Source organism: Oreochromis niloticus, linkage group LG3 (genome assembly GCF_001858045.2).
Source record: "Oreochromis niloticus isolate F11D_XX linkage group LG3, O_niloticus_UMD_NMBU, whole genome shotgun sequence".
Taxonomy (NCBI): Eukaryota; Metazoa; Chordata; class Actinopteri; order Cichliformes; family Cichlidae; genus Oreochromis; species Oreochromis niloticus.
In genome coordinates, this window is record NC_031967.2 from 13,625,939 (window position 1) to 13,644,544 (window position 18,606).

The 18,606-nt window shown below is 40.7% G+C and overlaps 1 protein-coding gene across 3 annotated transcripts in view; it reads left to right on the forward strand.

Moving 5' to 3' along the window:
• The first annotated feature begins 16,579 nt into the window (after nt 1–16,579).
• LOC100691919 (ATP-binding cassette sub-family A member 1) overlaps nt 16,580–18,606 on the forward strand; it is a 176,714-nt gene continuing 174,687 nt past the window's right edge. For all 3 annotated transcript variants that reach the window (XM_013274475.3, XM_013274476.3, XM_025905493.1), the window contains exon 1: nt 16,580–16,932. The gene's annotated coding sequence lies outside the window, so the exon portion shown is untranslated. The remainder of the gene's footprint in view (nt 16,933–18,606) is intronic.

Consider the following 18,606-nt stretch of genomic DNA (forward strand, 5'->3'; position numbering starts at 1 on the left):
TAAACGCTAAAGATAGTTGTGTGGGAAAATCCCTGTAGATCAGCAGAACCAAACCTTTTTCGTGCCACAGACCGGTTTATGTCCGACAATATTTTCACAGACCGGCCTTTAAAGTGTCGCGGATAAATACAACAAATAAAACCAGTATTGGTACCAAAAAAAAGAAGATTTATTAATAACACACGGGAAAAGTCCCAGGGAAACCGAGTTAACGATAAAAATGATTTAAAAAAAAATAACAGTAAAAGCCGATAAAAACCCTAAAAATTTCACACCCGAGCATCAACTCTCGTGGCCCGGTACCAAACAACTCACGGACCGGTCCATGGTCCGGGGGTTGGGGACCGCTGCTGTAGACCAGCCCGTCTGGGTCAAAGCCACTTAAACCACCTTTCTTGTCCATTCTGATGCTCAGTTTCAAGTTCAGCAGGTCATCGTGACCATGTCTAAATCCATCAACTTGCTGCCAGATGATTCAAAATATTCATCAGCAAACATAGTGGTCGGTGACTGAACATTACTCACCAAACTGTTTTGAAAATACCACTATGCAGCTTTTCATGTGTTTCATCCATGTAGTCTTCATTCTATAATGCCTTGGCCAGCATATTCTGCAATCACACACTGTGGGTTTATTTGCCTGGTTTGTAGACTTTTGATGTAGCAGCTTCCACACTGTGAAAATTATCCTACAAAAACCCCCTCAATACAATAAAGATACAAAAGAGTCTATTTTGTTGTCCTCACTGGAATAGCTGCAGATGTTTTTTGCTGCAAACCAATTTTATTTACTTTAACAGCACTTAATGAAACATGCGACCCCTGCAAGGTTACACAATTTAACTCGATGAACACCCCTGTCTTATCTCTGCCTCATTTCTATAAAAGCATAAAGTTGCAGTTTAGAAGCTAATTTGACGGTTGTACTAATTGACATTAATACATGCCCATTTGTGTCTGACTTGGTGCAGTGCTTACTCCGGGAACATGGCCTACCATTAGCACTCTGCCATTTTCTTTGATGTGGAATCATAAACAGCAAGCACGGCGCACTACTCACCAAATTAAAACACTAATTCACTTTGAAGGTTTTAGAGTATGATAAATAATTTTGAAGTTGTGTATAGTGTCCAGAGCAAGCCCCTAAATTTCTCTCCGTCACCACAATTGCCTCTTACGGTTTGTCTACTTTTGAGCAGTTTGTATGCTGAGTAATGGGAAAACAGAGATGTATGTAACCCTTTCTCCGTGTGCGAGTCTCTTCTTACTTTTAGCAGTTCTGGTAATTAGATATTGAACCGAGTTGCTCCCACAATAGCTGAAAATAAAGCTGGAGATGAAAGAAGATTGAAACAGCAAAGGAGTTGATTAGTGATGGGTCTGTAACCAAAAAGGGCCTGTGGTTCCATCACTTGCTTTTCTCTTAGATGTTTGTAGGGTTGGTTAACTTTTGGTTTTGTCTCTTAGAAAGCCTTTTCTCGCTGACCTACAGTGATCGCTCACAACATCTCGGAGGATATTGTTCTTATCCAGGTTGGTTTTATTTAAACAAAACACGGGTTGATCCCTGAGACACGAGTTATAAGCATTGTTCACACCGTTCTGTGATGAAGCCTCAGTCACGTGGGGACATTTAGTGCAAATGCATCCTCCTCCAGACCGAGACAGCCTTTGTCTGCTGATCCAGTGTGAAAAAAACCAACTTTTGACAGTTTGTTCTGTCCGGGCATACTTCGGCGCACAGCACTGCTATAGATTCAATAAGGCTTGTGCAAAATGTCCAGTGATCTCATTATCTTTTCTGTTTTATAAGGTCCTTTGAAGAGGCTCTAAAAAATAGCTCTGTTATCAGCCCTCATAATGAGCTCCAGGCATACTGGAGAGAGATCGGGGCATGAAGCCTTTCTCCCATTGTTTCATCAGGAAGTAATCGATACCCAATCAAATCTTATTTTTATTTAGTCTTGTAAAGGAATGATTTGGTAGCACTTTCACATTGTTGGCAACATGACCGGAGGCACCTATTGCAGGGTGGACTTGAGTAGGATGTTCAGCACAAAATAATACAATCCAATACAATTGGCATGCATTGATGGCTGCGATTGTAAAGCTAATAAGGCTGATGTCACCATGTTGAATGAATTCTTTTTTTCTTCACAAACATAATGAAACCAATTCAAAACTCACAAAACTAAATACTCAAAAAGTGGCATAGATTTACGTAAACACATTAAGCGCTTTAAGTGGGAAAGGTTTGCATTATATCCACCTACCTGTAGGTGGTGCAGTTCTATATTTCCTATACCGATACCGATAGCCAGTAACGATACTAAAGTGTCAAATGATTGATACTTTAGACTTAGTATAATAGCAATATATGACAAATATATTAGGATGCCCCCCCCCCCAAAAAAAACCCCCAGAAAAAAACAAACAAAAAACCAAAAACCCCAACAAAAAAGAACGTACGACCACACTTTTAGACACAGTTGCGGTAATCTGTTAAATAAGAGCGCTTATTTAACAGATTACCACAGCCAGGAAACTGTATCAGTCCCCCGATACAGTTCAACACGTTCTCACTCCTTAAGCGTAATATTTTACGCTAGGTGACAAATCGTCAACATTTTACGCTTTCGGGTACCCAACACGTTCCTAAATGACGAGATCGGAAAAATGACAAAACATGAGAACCGTTTGGACTCAATCTACACATTTTCGTTCATTTTCTTAAAATTGCTTTCAAAAACACTATTTCACGTCATTTCTGTGATGGTTAAGGTTAGGAATAGGGTTATGGTTAGGGTTAGGGATAAGGTTACGTTTAGGGCTGGAATACATGGCTGGAACGTCTATTACCGCGGGACCGTCATTCCACTGGAATTCATCCATAACCCGCCGCGTACCATCAGAACGCGGCAGGTCACCTTTCGCGTTCCTCACGAACGCTGCGGGACGTGACAAAACGTCGGTATGCTACGCCCCGGGAGTGAGAACGGGCCTAGCTTAATCATCGTTGTTATTCTATATTTATTTATTAACAGGACAGTACAAAGAGTTGCCATGAATTTATGAAGAAAATAAGCAAAACAACAGGTAAGATTAATATGAATACTAGTATGCAACCACACTGGTCATTGGCATTGGGGTCACCTGGCCAGTAGTGGTCTGTGTTACTGCAAACTTTAGTATGGATTTGATACCAGGTAAAATACAGGGCCAGTATTCCTGACACCAATATTGACACTTTTAACTTAAAAACCCAGCTTATGCATAGGGGAAACCAAAGTGCAACACAAAAATGAATCTGCTAGCTTCTCCCAATGTAGGTCCAAACCACAGGTTTTGCAGTTTCACGACAACAGAATACTTTATTTATCTTTAGAGGTGGGAAACATCAGGTTGGGCACAGCCAAAACAAACAAAACAGTCTAGAAAGAAAACACAAATAACTTACCTATCATAAAGAGTACACAACTAAACACACAGCCTGATTGGAAACAGGAAGTTGGAAGGACCACTCCAGTCTTGACTGGTCCCAATTTTCAGCCAATGATCGGAATCAAAAACAGCAGTAAAAATGAACAATGCTACCCTCAGGTGTGAAGGAGCTGAAGGAATACACAAAACTATGACCTGGCTCATTACAGGGGAGAGCACTGACCACTAAATCACTGTGATTTTTTTTACTCTCAACAATAATTAGTTAACACACTAAAACACACCATATATTCAGTCGCACTAGTATTGGTCTGATACCACTGGTCTGTGTCGGTATCGGTAATGTCGATATTATGATTGATCCGCCCACCCCTACTGCTCAGCCAGGTGAGGTATGCTGGCATCCATCTAGTTTTATTATTAGCCATAGCCGCTAGCCTCCACCTTAATCATAACAGCTAATGTGGCTATCGTTAATTAAAACAGCTCGCATTAACTAGCTAGGGACTTGGTGGAGGTAGGTGTTAAGTGGAGGAGGCAGAGGCAGCGTTGTTGATATTAAAATTGCTGGAAATCTAATAGTTTTTCAAATTCTTCACTCTATATTTAACAGTGATTCAAATTTCACTCACCGATGCAAATTTGACAAATATATGAACATATATTCAAACATTTACATGCTACAATCATCAGTAATGAAGAAGAAAATTATGATTGTAATTTTTATATTGATTGATATCAGCCCTAACTGTGATACTCCAGATCGTCTGGTTTTATTGAAGGAGTTTGCTGTCTCGACACATCGGCAATCACACATGATTTCTGATAGCCCAAGATGTTTATTATTAGATGATTCATGTGATATTTGTGCAACGAGAAGCATTTAACACTTGTGTTTTTAATGGCGTGATGGAAGAGTCTGAACCCGCGAGCAGGTTTATTTGCAGGGCTCTATTTGTTTTGTGGCTTCAACTGATTCCTGATTTTCTGTCATTCACAACCTGGGGGAGTCATTTTAGAAGGCAGAGGCTGATGAATGGGATATCAACGGGATGCTGTAGAAAATGATTATGTGTTACGCAGCAGAGACAGCAGTTGTATCTCAGCTGCAACACAGACTGGAAAATGACAGATTTACCAGATAGTAGGAAGAAAAGACGGAATTATAAATTAAAGATCTTTGCGTTTAGGGAAGAGCCCAAAGGAGACACTTAATAAAAGCACAATGATTTTAATCAATGAAAGTGATTCCCTGTTGTTTTTACCTTTAAAATCTGTCTACCTAATAATAAAAGTCAAAACTGTCAAAACTTGGTGGATTTCTTTTTCCACCTCCACTCTAAAAGTCCCTCTAATATCTCTGTCACCCATCAAATTCTCAGAATTATTCAAGAAATACCAAATTAGCTGCCGAGAACTTGGATGTCATCTTTCATTCAGGTTTGAATTTATTTTTTTTTCAAACTCCAAAGGTTTGTGCAATCCTATTTTCATCAAGACTGATTCAAAAGGCATGAGAGGCATCTTCAAATTGGGCACGTTTTGACAGGGAACAAGTGACTTCTTCTGCGTAATAAATCTTGGATTGAGTGTTGCAGGTCTTCATATCCTGAGACGTTCATTCCCTGCAGCTAATTCAGCTGCCAAGTTTTTGACAAGATGTTGAAAAAGAGACCAAATTAGTCATTTTTACAGCATTGTAATTGGCTTCCGGATTTAGATTATTTTTTAATTACCTTCTAACAAACATCTTTTTTTAGGAGCTTCTGCTGTTTATGACCTCCGATAAAGACGCACACCCGAGCTGCATGCTCGAAACTTAAAGAAGCTGAAGCATTAATGATCGTTGTCAAACCTAAAGAGTATTGTTTTCAATCTATTTTTGTAAAAAGTAAAAGTGTGGCATGAATGAAGAGAGGAAAGTGTCACCTGTAACCAACAAAACAGCCACTCAGTGTCTATGCATAAACTTTCTGGGGTGATTTTTTATTCTTGCCCATCTGCCAAAGGTTTTTTCACTCACATCTACAGCGCTGTGCAAAAGTCTCGAGCCATTCCTGATTTCTTTATATTTTGCTTCCAAGGAGCCACTTCTTTGCATTCGTAAAGTGGTGTTGAGCAACAGTTTTCCAGGTTTTCTGGATGTCTTTCAAAGTTTTTCTTTGAACATTGGCCGCTTGTTCACTCATTTTTAGTCCAGTCCTTGTACCCGATCATTTTCAGAGGAACGGGGTTTTCTTGTTTGTTTGTTTAGCTATTTGAGTCATTCAAGCCTAAACATGTACCAAACTCAAGGGATGAACCAGTGTTGTGTCTACACAAAACAGACAACTTGGCAAAGAAACAATCCTAAATTGTATCTTTAGGCATTTTGTTATTGGCAGCTGGTCACAAAACACATAATTTGTTCCCATTTCTTTAGTTGAATTTCTGAAAATTGCCAATTTTTTTCTGAATAGTATATTAGTATAGTATAGTACTAGTTGAGTATATTAGACCAATGGCCAATGTTTATGCCACAGCTGCCCTGAATTAACAGTATTGTTAATTACTAAAATCATTTTCGGTGTTTCTTTAATGGAATATGTGAGATCTTTAATCAAAATGATATTTTTAATGGTAAAATATAAAAGTTGTTATGAATGTAACGTGAGGGTTTGCTGTGTGTTTGAAATCTCTCTGAACGATTAGAAACAGCAAGATGGAGATGGAAAACTTTCTTAGCAGCCTCTTTACTTTCAGCACACCGCAACAACAAAAAACACTTCCTGTGTACCGCCCTCATGAATACTTCATTGGCCAATCAGAAGCCAGGAAATCCTATACTTGGATCAATGCAGGGAAAACAACTAGGTAGATTCAACACATACTCATTACTGCTTTGAACATGCATGTGTAAATATCCAGACGTGTAAACATGTAAATATCAGAACCACCAAATGGGTGCATAACTAGCTCTATAACCTTGTAAACACCTCTTTGTGAATCAAATGACATAAATTTACATCTACACTTTACATGAATTTGAATCAATTTTCAAATTATCTTTTTTTTTGTTTTGCAAAAAATACAGAAAAAAAGTAGCAAAGTACAATATTTATTTTTGATTAAGATGCCAGATTACATTCCTGAACAGAAAAATTTTATTAATTTCTTATTTCTCAGAGAAGTCCAATGTGCTGCTTCAAATTTGGGTATTAAAAAGGGAATTCATTCATTTTCAGTTATACTTGATTTTTAAAGAATTTGAAAATATTTGCGTTTTCTCGTTAGCTGAAGTATCTCGGCACTGTGCGCAGTTTGTCCTTAAAAATGTTCAGCATACCGGACAAATGGAGGACAAAAGAAGAAGTGGCAGACTGAAAAAAACCATCTACAGCAGATGAGCAGTATCTGAAAGAAGAAATAGAAACAGGAAAAAAAAAAAAAGCAGGAAGGACCTGAGAGATACATCTGGGCTTTGAGCTGATTTATCTACTGTTCACTGAAGCCTCATCAGAAATGGTCTCAGTGGAAGGCTGGCTGTCAAGAAGCTACTGCACATTTGTCTAGCAAAATATAAAATAATCAGTGATGCCTCAAGACTCACGTATGTATTTAAAACCAAGAAAACACAAGAAAATAAAGCTATAGTGCAGCAGCTCTCCAAAGCACTTCATATTCTAAGTTTTCCAGGTTCATTCATTAGCCTAGATAAGGTCAAAATCCGTGCGTCTGTGCCGGATAATGACTGAGAGAGTTTCCACCTGCAAGCGGCATAAAGAGCGTATTAAGAATAGTGCTGTGATGATTATTTTGAAAACACAGTCTGGGACAGAGAAACCCATCTGTCAGTTGGGCCCTGGTGAGCAACTGTTTGGATAATGCAGATAAGGTTGACGGATAAGTATACTAAGGTAAATTTACTTTCAGACCCCGTGCGGGGTTAAGAGCTCCGCATGGAGCTCATAGTGCTGTTAAGTATATTTGTTTGTTGTCTAAGTGTCTTTGTGTATGGATTGTGTGAAAAGATTAATAATATAGCGGCACACAGCGACAACAGTTTATACAGTATGGATGTTAATATCCTGATAAGTGAGCGGCAGGTGAATTTCATTTCTGTGAAACTAAATCTTCTCTTAGTTTCAGAATCGTGTAGTTTTGGGTTTTAATGTTGTGTGCTTTCCTGCTGAGTTCCCTATTTGTTTCTTTTAATGATGAAGATTAGATATTTTCAAAAAAGGCACGAACACTCCACAATACAAGGAGGGATACAGATTTAAAAACACAAAATTGTATTCTTAGTGCAGCTTTTATCTTTAATGCATGGTGTATTTTGTTGCTTTTTGCTTTGAAAACTAAGATTGTAAATTGGCGCGATGGCTTTATTTTGGAAAAATGAGAGAGAAAAAGTTTGGATTGTATCACAGAAATCACACCTGCTTTGCAAAATGCTCTTTAACAAGCTTGTCTGAGCGACTTACCCAATTTGCAGATCTTGTAAATCAGTCAGCTCTGACAGTTAGCATATGCAAAGCAATTCAGCGCTGTGTTTCTGGAGATGGGCAGCACAGCGTACAGGTTCCCAATGTGTGCTTGAGCCCTCTCTGTGCCTACGTGGGTGTCCTCAGGGTGATTGTAAATTGGCCATAGGTGTGTATGTGGGAGTGTATTGCTGTCTGGCTGTGATGGACTGGCAGCCTGTCCCAGATGTACCACACCTCTCACCCTACAGTCAGCTGGGATGGCCTCAAGCTCCCCGTGGTCCTGAACTGCATAAGCGGTGAAGAAAATGGGCAGATGTACATATGTTTCTTGAGTCAAGATGGGCATCAAGGCCATCAATAATAAATGCAGAATTCATTTAACCCAGCTATTGATAACGCTCTGACACTGATAACATCAGCATTGCATCCTGCATCCCGAAAGACTTGTTAGCATCCTTTTAGTCTGATGGAAATATCCACCCGTCCATGTGGGTACTCTACCTGGCCAAGCCGGTGGGGCAGAACCGTCTACTGCAGATGATACCTGTGCTGACTTTGGCCCCATCAATACTGCTGGCACAGAACAGCCTTGGCATTGTTGTTCCTGTCGTTTCTCCATGCCAGTGTAGCAGCAGGTGTCACACCTGGCTGTGGTCTGGCAGTCTATTAGCCCATTGATCACCGGCTGTCCGCATGCGCAGAGAAGGAAAGGAAAGTCCCTCTCAGTTTTCCTATCACCGGTTCCCGTTGCTGCAAACATGCAATCGTAAACTTCCTGGAAAACACGGACTCACCAGGTGAAAAGCAGTTTTCATGCAGGCGTGCACTGAGGGTAATGCTTGCCCTTTTTTGACGATGGATGTACAGTGGCAAAGTTATGACCCCTCACTGGTTTCCCATGATGAGCATAAACATGAACGGATGTGCAAATTAGTTATGTTTTGGATACATGGACAAGAACTCATAGAATGCTTTTTTCTTTCACTTGGGCCCTGAAAGCATGTTTCAGTACTGTTATTTTGCCATTCAAATGATGTGCGGCAGCGACACACACACAAGGCTTTGCCCAGATCAGGATGGATGTTTCTGCTTTATTTTACAATGGCCCAGATTTCGCCATCCATACAGCAGCCATTCAGATCATTGTCAGTTCAGATTAACTTTATTTTTTCAGGATGAAAGAAAACCTGAACCCTTGAGCCCACAGCGAGGAAATCCCACGGCTATATTTATTTTCTTTCTTTTTGGTGCCATGGTTTTTTGTCCTCCTGCCTCCTCAGATGGAAGAGTCACTGTAAATTAGTACATAGCTATTCTGGATCATCACATTTATGTCATGATTAACTACAGGAGGCGGACTCAGAAGGAGGCAGTCACGAGTGTGAAGGAATTTCTTGTAAACCAGCAAAGATTACCTAAAGCTTCTTTCAGGCTGCTTCTTCATCACAGCAGACAGATCTGCATTTATTTTTCCACCAAGCCTGACACACCCTTCCCAGGGATTTCAAACTCTTCCCTGTATTAAATATGGGATCTTTTGCACGTTAGGCAAATGCTTTAACCACTACACTAGGATGCCTCTCCTTCCCAAATCCTAAATGGCAGGTGATTCTTTAGGCTAGAGGAAGGCAGACTGTACATACTGGTGAGTATCTTGAGAATGAAGGGGAGCGAGCGGCCTGACTGGGGAGTCTTCTGGATGCAGACGGGGAATAGGCAAGCAGGTAAGTAAACAGGTGAGAAACCTAATTTTCTTTCTTTTCCTTTGCAGGTTTTTCGGAAGTCACTTGTAACAGGTGTGTTTCCTAAGACAAAAATATTACTCCTTAGCCACAAGCACCAGGAGAGGAACTAGAGAGAGAGGACGAAAATCCATATTATGAAGCTAATGATAAGTAATGCACACAAAACACTAGAGCCTGATTACTGCTACTAGAGCAATAGCAGTCTGCAGGAGAATGGAAGAATGAGTCACCGTGGATGATCAGGAAATACGGGAGACAGATATGTGGACCAGCGCTGTGTGTTGATTCTACACCAAGTAAATACAGGGCCAGTAAAGCCGATACTAATACCGATACTTGACCTTGATACATGACCTTATAAAGGCAGTGTATGTAGGGGAGTCATGATTTATGAGACACATTGTCAGTTTCCTGAATCTGACCATAAATGATTGACCACTAAATCAGTTTCTTTTTCTTTTCAGTGCATTTAGTTAACACAATAAAACACACCTTTCAGCTTTTCATGTCTCTAGAACAGTTTAGGTTAACTTGTGCTGTATAAACATACTTGCCAACCCCGGACCCAGCCTTCGGGTCTAAGTGGGCCGGGTCCTCCAAAAGCCGGGCAGACCGGAAGTGAGCGACTGTGACGATCTAGCCTTCAGAATTACATCACGAGCTCTCTCTGAAACTCTGCTGTCTGCTCCTTGCTATCTAAATATCACCGGACGCTGGCGTAAATTCTCGACCATCTCACACGTCTGTTTAATCAGTTTTCTGTTTGACGTGTATTCAGCTGTGTGAAAAACCCCGGAGGAACCCTCCCGAGGGATTAATAAAGTTTTATTTAATCTAATCTAATAACTTTAATCTCAGCCAAACCGATTTACTCATGAACAAATAAAACACTGAAAACAACCCAACAATAACATGTTTAAGCTATTTAAGTAACTTATATATCATGTTTAACCCGAGTAGCGAAAGACCGCGGCGGTTTGAAAACGATGTGCCCGGAGTTTGCTGTTCTCGTCGGCTCAGACATTTGAAGTTTACACAGCTACATTCTCACCTGGAAATATGTTAAAAGTTTATTTTGCGACCCAGAAAGAGTAATAAGAGTAATATTAAAACTAAGTAGCTGCAGTAGTAGTAACCATTGTTGGAAAATTGGAATTGGCTGGGCCAACCTGGGATATGGTTTTTCAATTTTGTTTGTGGTGGGAAATTGGGAGAAATTCGGGAGAATGGTGGGTCCGGGAAATTTTCAGGAGGGGCACTGAAATTCGGGATTCTCACGGAAAAATCGGGAGGGTTGGCATGTATGTATATAAATAAACTTGACACTCAACACAAAAAGCTTATTTTGCTGTAGTTCATATTTGAGGCGAATTTGAAAAGAGAAAACTAAAATCAACAAAATCAGAACTAAAGTATCGATTCTATTATGGTAGTATCAGTGAGATATCAATGGTATCGATACTATCGATATCTGGATCGATCTGCCCATCCCTACTGATGCCTGAAGCAGGGGATGACCTGCTGATGCCCCTCCTCCTGATCCAGCAACCTCCAACCTATAGCAAGGGAGGGAGCACATCGGTACATGTGTGGCACCAGAATGACACTATTCATGGGGTAGGAAGGGGTCACTTAATACTGAAATTGATGTAAATCATGTGTGATGTCCTTCGCGTCCACCAGATCTCATTCTGGTTGAACACTTTCTGTACAGGAGTCTTATTTTGGAGGGGTGTAGTGTTAGACAGCATTTCCCTAATCATCATTAAAATCACTGATGTTCTGTTCCTCCTGTGGAAATAACAAAGTCCTAAACAATCAGTGCAAAACACTGATTCAGAAGCTTTATAATACTTTTTCCTTTAATTCATCACCTGCTTGTTTTCCTATTCACAGCATCTTCCACTGATTTGGTGGGAAAAGGTGACATCACTGAATACCCGAGTGTCCGAGTCCTCGTTTGACTCCTCATGAACAACAACGCTGCAATCTCACCTTGATCAAAAGTGTAGCTTTAAAGTCATACATGGCTGATGTAAAAGTGACCGAGCGTCCTTGGTGTTTTTCCTCACACCATGTTCCCACCGCAGACTGTGGTGATGTCAAAATAGAGCACGTAAGTTGTTTGTTTTTAAAAAATTGTTGCTCTGCCTCTGCACAGTCTGTGTGGGCTGTGCTGGCTAAAGTCGAAACAAACACAATTGTAGCCATGGCCAGTAGGCAGGAAGAGGCAACAGCATCTGTCGAGTGAGGCTGTTATTTGTTTACCTCAACTTCTCTGGCTTTCTTCTCCCCAGGACAACTCTCCACCTGCTTGGAAGGAAGAAATAACATAGGATGGAAAGCCAAAAATGCCAGCTGTGACCCTACGGGGCTGTCAAACATCCATCCGTTGCCGGCCTTCGTCGGCTGTCCGTTTTTGTCCAGATTAGCGCGGTCAACAGTCATCTGAGTGCATACTACTCACCTCATCAGCCAGGAGAGTTGGAAGCGTAGGACGAAGGGTCCAGGAGATATCTCTCAGAGGCTCTCAGTCTGGCTCCCCCCCCCCCCCCCCCCCCCACCACCAGTCTTTCTAAGCAGCCTGAGCTATCGACTTAAATAAGAGAAATGGTAATCATTTCTCCTATTTAGCTGAAATTGATTGAAATGAAGCGCACACACAGGGGTCTAGCCGAGTAAGAGTGCCAGCTTGAACTTTGATGCACATAAAAAAAAGTCAGTGGGTGAACTTTTCTGCTCTTCAGTTTTCCCCCGGGGCAATAAAATCAATAAGGGTTGCAAAGCAGCTTGTTACTCCGTCCACTCGGTCGTGTGGTGATGAATTATTTTACTTGGGTAAATCACAGCAAACATTAGCTCTCTCTGAGTGGTTGGATGGTATAAAGCAGAGAGGCAAGGATAGTGGGAACATCTCGTCTCTCTTTTATGTTCATTCTCATTTTTGAAGGGGGGGGAAAGGATTTTTTTCCTCTAAATGCCCCATTAGTTTTATCATTTAATCCGGCCCTGTTTCATCTGTTCCTCTGCATTATTTCAGAGTCTGCTCTCCTCTTTAGAATGAGAAATCTCTCCGTCAATCTTTCTGCGCAGACACGCCAAAGACGGTAAATAATGCACCGGCACCGAGCTCCTCGGAGATGAAAAACCATTAAATTAATAGTTTGCTACACTGAATATCTGCTTTCATTATTACCTCTTGCACTACTTTTTGCTTTACTTCTCGCACACCCGTCGGTCTGAGGCCCCTGGCTCATTTCTTCTTGTCAGGTATGGATTGTGTTCCCATTATCATTTTTGTTCCTTAAGGTATGCAAGAGGCAAATGACAAGGTAACGCTGTTGCAAATGTTCCCCGTGTTTTTCATTAGCATGGCTAGACTAATGCAGGGTTTACTGACCTGGGAACAGCAGGTGTACTCCACTGCGCTGGCACCTTCAAGCGGCAGCACTTCATTAGTCGAAGCAATTACTTTTGGGCAGTCGGTGTTTCACCTGGGTTCCATGAGTGTGAACGTCTGTAACTAATTGAGAGTATGGACCTACACCTCATGAGCAAGTCACACTGACCCTTGAGTGATTGTGCGGGAAAGAAAAGTTTTCTATAGTTTTAAAAGACGACTGAGGACAAAAGACCTTGATCACAGTAGTAACAAACTCTAATATATATATATATATATATATATATATATATATGTATATAATTTGCCACTGTAGGAACTTGCAGGTCCTGAGGAATGGCTTCTTAGAATGGTGTAATAAAGTTGAATGGGATCCTGCACCTTATATTGTAAGATGCAGTAGTTATTAATAATTATCATTATAAGTTCATTAAATGCTTACAGTTGATGGGGTTTGGAGCATTTTTTATTTTACAATGACAGAAGAACTGCCTTCAGCTTCACAGAAAATAAAATTTTAATCAGATTCTTTCACATTTTCTGATCATTCATTAGTGTTTTAAAGTTTAAATTTACTCCTTTTTAAAAAATAAAATAAAATAAAAGGTCATAATTAAGAACAATGTCAGCCAGAAGGTATACATGTTTTCTGTTTTTGAACTGCAGGGTGTATCAAAGAGAATCGTCCGATCTCAGAGTGCTGTAACTCTGCAGACATTCACCTGTAACAATCGAAACACATCCAAACAGGAAGCTGTCATTCGGGGAAGACATTCCCAAATGTAATTCTATTACAGTCTATTTTAAACGCCAACAATCTTCATCCCCCTAACCCTTTGATCGCAATTCTGATTGTGACCTGGGCCTAATTTGAAGTGTTTGATTTTCCATTAAAAGCCTTACTTCCACTCCCTATTTGCCAATCAGAATTTTAAATATGTCAAATCTTTAAGTGCATGAATTTGTTTTCTTAGTTAGATTTTTCTATGTGAATATTTAATTGAGAGTATAAACTAAAAAAAATATATTTTGAAATGATTATATTTTATTTACTTGCTGGGCACCAGTGTAAACAGGTGACCTGCTGTATATACTGATAGGCTGCTGGAGGGGCCTGGGATTGACATTATTATAATGGATAAAATTATGAATGTCACTGTGCTGTCAGGTTGTGACCCAGTGTGCAACACCATCTGGAAAGTATCTGATTGCCAGTCATGCATTTTTCAGCATGACAATGATCCCAAACACACTGCCAGAGCAGTGAACACACAGTAGAGCACCATCAGTCACGATCTGTGACTCTGACCCAGCGTTTTGTGTTTTCTGGACTCTTAAGTTCTGTCATTATTTTCAGTTTGATTCTTAGTTTGCTTACAATTTAGTTTATCATTTGTATCGATCCCTCGTTAGAGGTGCTGTTACAGCTCTCTGCTTCCCTCGTGTTCCCTTCTCTAGCCTCCGTCTCGGCGTTAGGTGTTCCCGTTATGTTACTTCCTGTTTTATTTTGATAGTCTTTATCTCATGCGTTAGTTTCAGTTTTACTTTCCTCCGTCTCTCCGATTGTTTGCACCTGTGAGTTCCCCGCAGCTGTGTGTTATGTACCCTGCTTGTTGTCGCTTTTACTGTGTTTGCTGTGTTGTTCTGTCGTCCCCTGTGGTTCCCGAGTTCCTGGTATTTCCCCCAGCGTCTCCTCTGCTTATCCACGGACTTGTTATTTAGCTGCCTGATGGACTGCTGTTACGCCTACGATAAATGTTCATCTGTATTTTGATCCTAGGCTGCTCACGACTCTGCTCGGGGCGTCCTCGTTCGCCATTAACCATGACAACTATCAGTCATGGACTGACCTTTTAAGAGCCCGGACCTCAACATTATTAAAGCAGTGTGGGATCGTCTTGACAGAGAAGTCAACAAAAAACAGCCAACATCCAAAGCTGACTAAGAGAGTTCCTAGGAGTTGACTTTCAAGCTTGTTAGAGTCGTACAAACTTTTCTTATATGCTGTACTTCCATCTCTGTTTGCACATGTGCCTTTAGATTTCTCCGTCTATTTCTCATGTTCCTAGCAAAATCTAAGGAAATGTGGGTATTTTAACTTTTGCACATAACCATAATTTATTTATTTAAACTGGGTTGCCAGAGGTATTTAAAATATGCAAACAGCAGATGGACAGACTCACATTTCAAAAATCACAAATCAGTCAGATGGGCTAACATTGCGAACACAGAAAGGAGCTCAGTTCCTACTTCTTTAGTTTTACTTTTTTGGAATCAGATTTGGCTTTAGGGTCAAAGCTGTTGAATTATCACCTCAGCGGTGAGTGAATCCTAAACTGAGAGGTTGTCAGCTAGGGGCCTGTCCCTGTAAATGCTCTCACTCCTGCATACCAAGGAAACACAGGGGCAGTAACGCCGATACTGATGCCGATACTGATGCCGATACTTTTAACCTATAACGTAGGGGAGAGCTTTTCAAATTCTGAGCACATCTGACAAATAAATCACTGTGAGCTTTACTTTCAAAATAATTAGCTGACACAATAAAACACACCTTTCAGCTTTTCATGTATTTTGAAACTGTTTTTTTGGAGTGTAAATGTGTCTGTCTCTAAAGTACTCTGGGTCAAACGTGTGTTTGCCTGTGTTTGCGGCTATAAATAAAATAGACATGACAGTCATTACAAGGCTCAGACATTTTTCATTGTGCATGTTTGAGGTATAGCTTTTCATTCCCAACGTTACAATTAATTTAACACAATTCAGTAGGACACTGAACTAAGAGGACAGGGGTCAAAGTATCAACCTAGCTCTAGTATCAATCTGATACCAATATCATCTATCTTACACCCCATGTTATTCAAAAACCTGACTGGGCATCATGTAGTAGCTGGCAGTTGTCTGACTATTAAAACATTACTGGACAGCATCCTTCACATGAACTATATATGATATAATACAATATAATATAATATATTTGGGCTATAAGGAAGAGTAAAAAAAAATGTTTTGCTGAGTTGTTTACGGATCAGTTATGAAATATCACCCAGTGTGAGACCTCTACATTTATCTCCTGACTACCTTCTCGGTAAACACCCATCTCATCTCCATATTTATATCCTCCCAGCGCACCTTTGGCATTACTCTTTATCACCCGGAATAATAAACTCTTACGTCTCCTTGTTACCTAATTATATGGTTGCTGTAAAACCCTACAGTCGACGCGCATAGCTGCTCCATCCCATGTGACGCATTCCGCTGATTATCACCAACATCATCAACGTTTTCACTTTGGCTCTGTCTCGGTAAATAAATGCTCTTCCCGTGATCCCATCTGGTCTCAAACCGCTCTCATCGCAGCTCGACTTATTAAAATAAAGATGAATGTTTCCGACTAATGAGATCATGAATAATTTCAGCTAAGTCAACAGGTGACCAAATTTGAAAGTTTGCTGCGAGGCGCCCCGCGAGACAAACGCACACAATGCCACAACAGGGGAAGCCAAATGTAAGGCCAGTGCTCCCGTTCGCCCTCTCTCGCCTCTCCGGGTGACTGAGACAGGACTACAAGACGCAGACATATGCGCTCTGCTGCGGGCCTCGGCTTTAAGGGAGCGCGCTGTGCAATGTGCACCACCTGTGCGCTTACCGGCTGTGGCTACAGTCGCTACGACAGGCTCAGCGGAGGTCATTTGCATACTTTATGATTCCAGGTAAAAGGGGACAGCGATCATGAGAAACAGGCAGGGAATGAGAGAGAGAGAGAGAGAGATTGCAAAAGGCTTTCTGCGTCAGTCATAAAGGCTGCCAGTTAAAACTGCTCTTAATCCATCTTTAAACCCCAAGATGTGCTGATGGGTGAAAGCCAAACAGCTTTGAGGTAGGTTACTTCTTCTTCTTTCTAAGAGGGTGAGAGTTTGTTTTTCCTCTAACAGGACACGTGTTTGTGATGCTCTCTTTCTGGTGTTCTTCTGCGTTTTTTTCTTTTTCTTTTTTTGTAGCTTGCTCTCTCAACTCCCGGGGCTAGCCCAGGCTCAGGCTCTGGGAAGCCAAACACACTCCTCTCCTTTTTATTCCCCCTCCTGTCTTGTCTGCAGCGGATAAAACAGAGCGCCCAGAGAAGCGATTATCTTAGTGGGGAAAAAAAAAAAAAAAAAAAACTCTTCTGGAGGCTGGCTACATTTAAAATGTCAATAAAGAGGGCTGAGGAGGATATAAGGGATTACAGTTTATACCTATTTGGGGGGTTTTTGTTTTACATAATAACCAAAGAACATGAAATACTTGCTGTTTAGTGTTTGGTGTCAGGGAACTTAAACGTCCTCATCCTACAGGTGGACAGATCGAACCGAATATCATAGTATCGATACCACCGCTGCTATTGGTATTAGATTGATCAATACTTTGTTTGTATACTCTAAGTTCAGTATGTAGCTGAAATCATGGCACACTGCTCTCTACATAAGCTGCCTTTATAAAGAAAACGTATCGGTATTGGTATCAACATACTGGGCCTGCATTTATTCTGTATTGATGTCAGATTGAAACCACAATTTGCAGTATGGCACAGCACTAGCGTAACAGCTGACTTAGAAGGGAGACAAAGTGAACTTTAACCCATGCTGAGGAACCTTACTCCCATGCTAATGATCTACTCAGTGCCAGGGCTGCTTCGACAGCCAGCGAGCTAAGTATAAGCAATGCCGCGTAGCGTGTACCTTTGTACGTGTCTTAATGAGTCATTTAAGCGCCAGCAATAATTTTTTTTAATTCATCAGTTTAATTTATATCTAATGAATGAGTAATCAGGGCCTGAAAATGACTGACAAGTTGATCCGAGTAGATGAGAGCTTAGAAGTATTACGTCCCTGTAACTAATTACATGTAATGACCACTTTAAAATCAGTAATAGCGTTCTGACTTATTATCAGTTTGACAGCTTAAGGTTTCTGTGAATAAAGGGAGTAATTGGTGCAAAAATCAGATGCAGGTTAAACAGGTGAAGAAAAAAAATATCACTCCGGAGATTTTCAGTTTTGTTCAGCGTGCAGATCACAAGGACGTAAAAAAGTTTTCAAAAGAAGTTGTTAAAAGAGAACTTTATATAAACTAGCACTGCAATCCCACTGATGCCATCAGCAAAACCCCCGATTAGGCTGATCATTTCAATTTAAGCCATCTATGTTAGAAGGATACACTCAGTGCTTACTTTGCTCTCTAGTTTACAGTTTTGCATTTTAGAAATGGTTTGATTTATTGTGGCACAGATTAAACAAGGTGCTGTAAACATTCCTGAGAGATTTGTGTTTATGTGGACAGATGGGAATCTCGTGCTCCACCACAAATCTACCGGATCTACTGGAGGTTTCTTTCTGGTAAAAGGAAGTTTTTCCTTCCCACTGTTGCCAAAGCGCTTGCTCATAGGGCGTTGTGTGATTAATGGGGCTCCTTTCCAATAATGTAGCGTCTTGACCTTGTGATAAAAGGCACCTTGAGGTGACTCGTTTTGTTATTTGGCGCTATATAAAAAAAACAAAACACAAACATCTTCTGA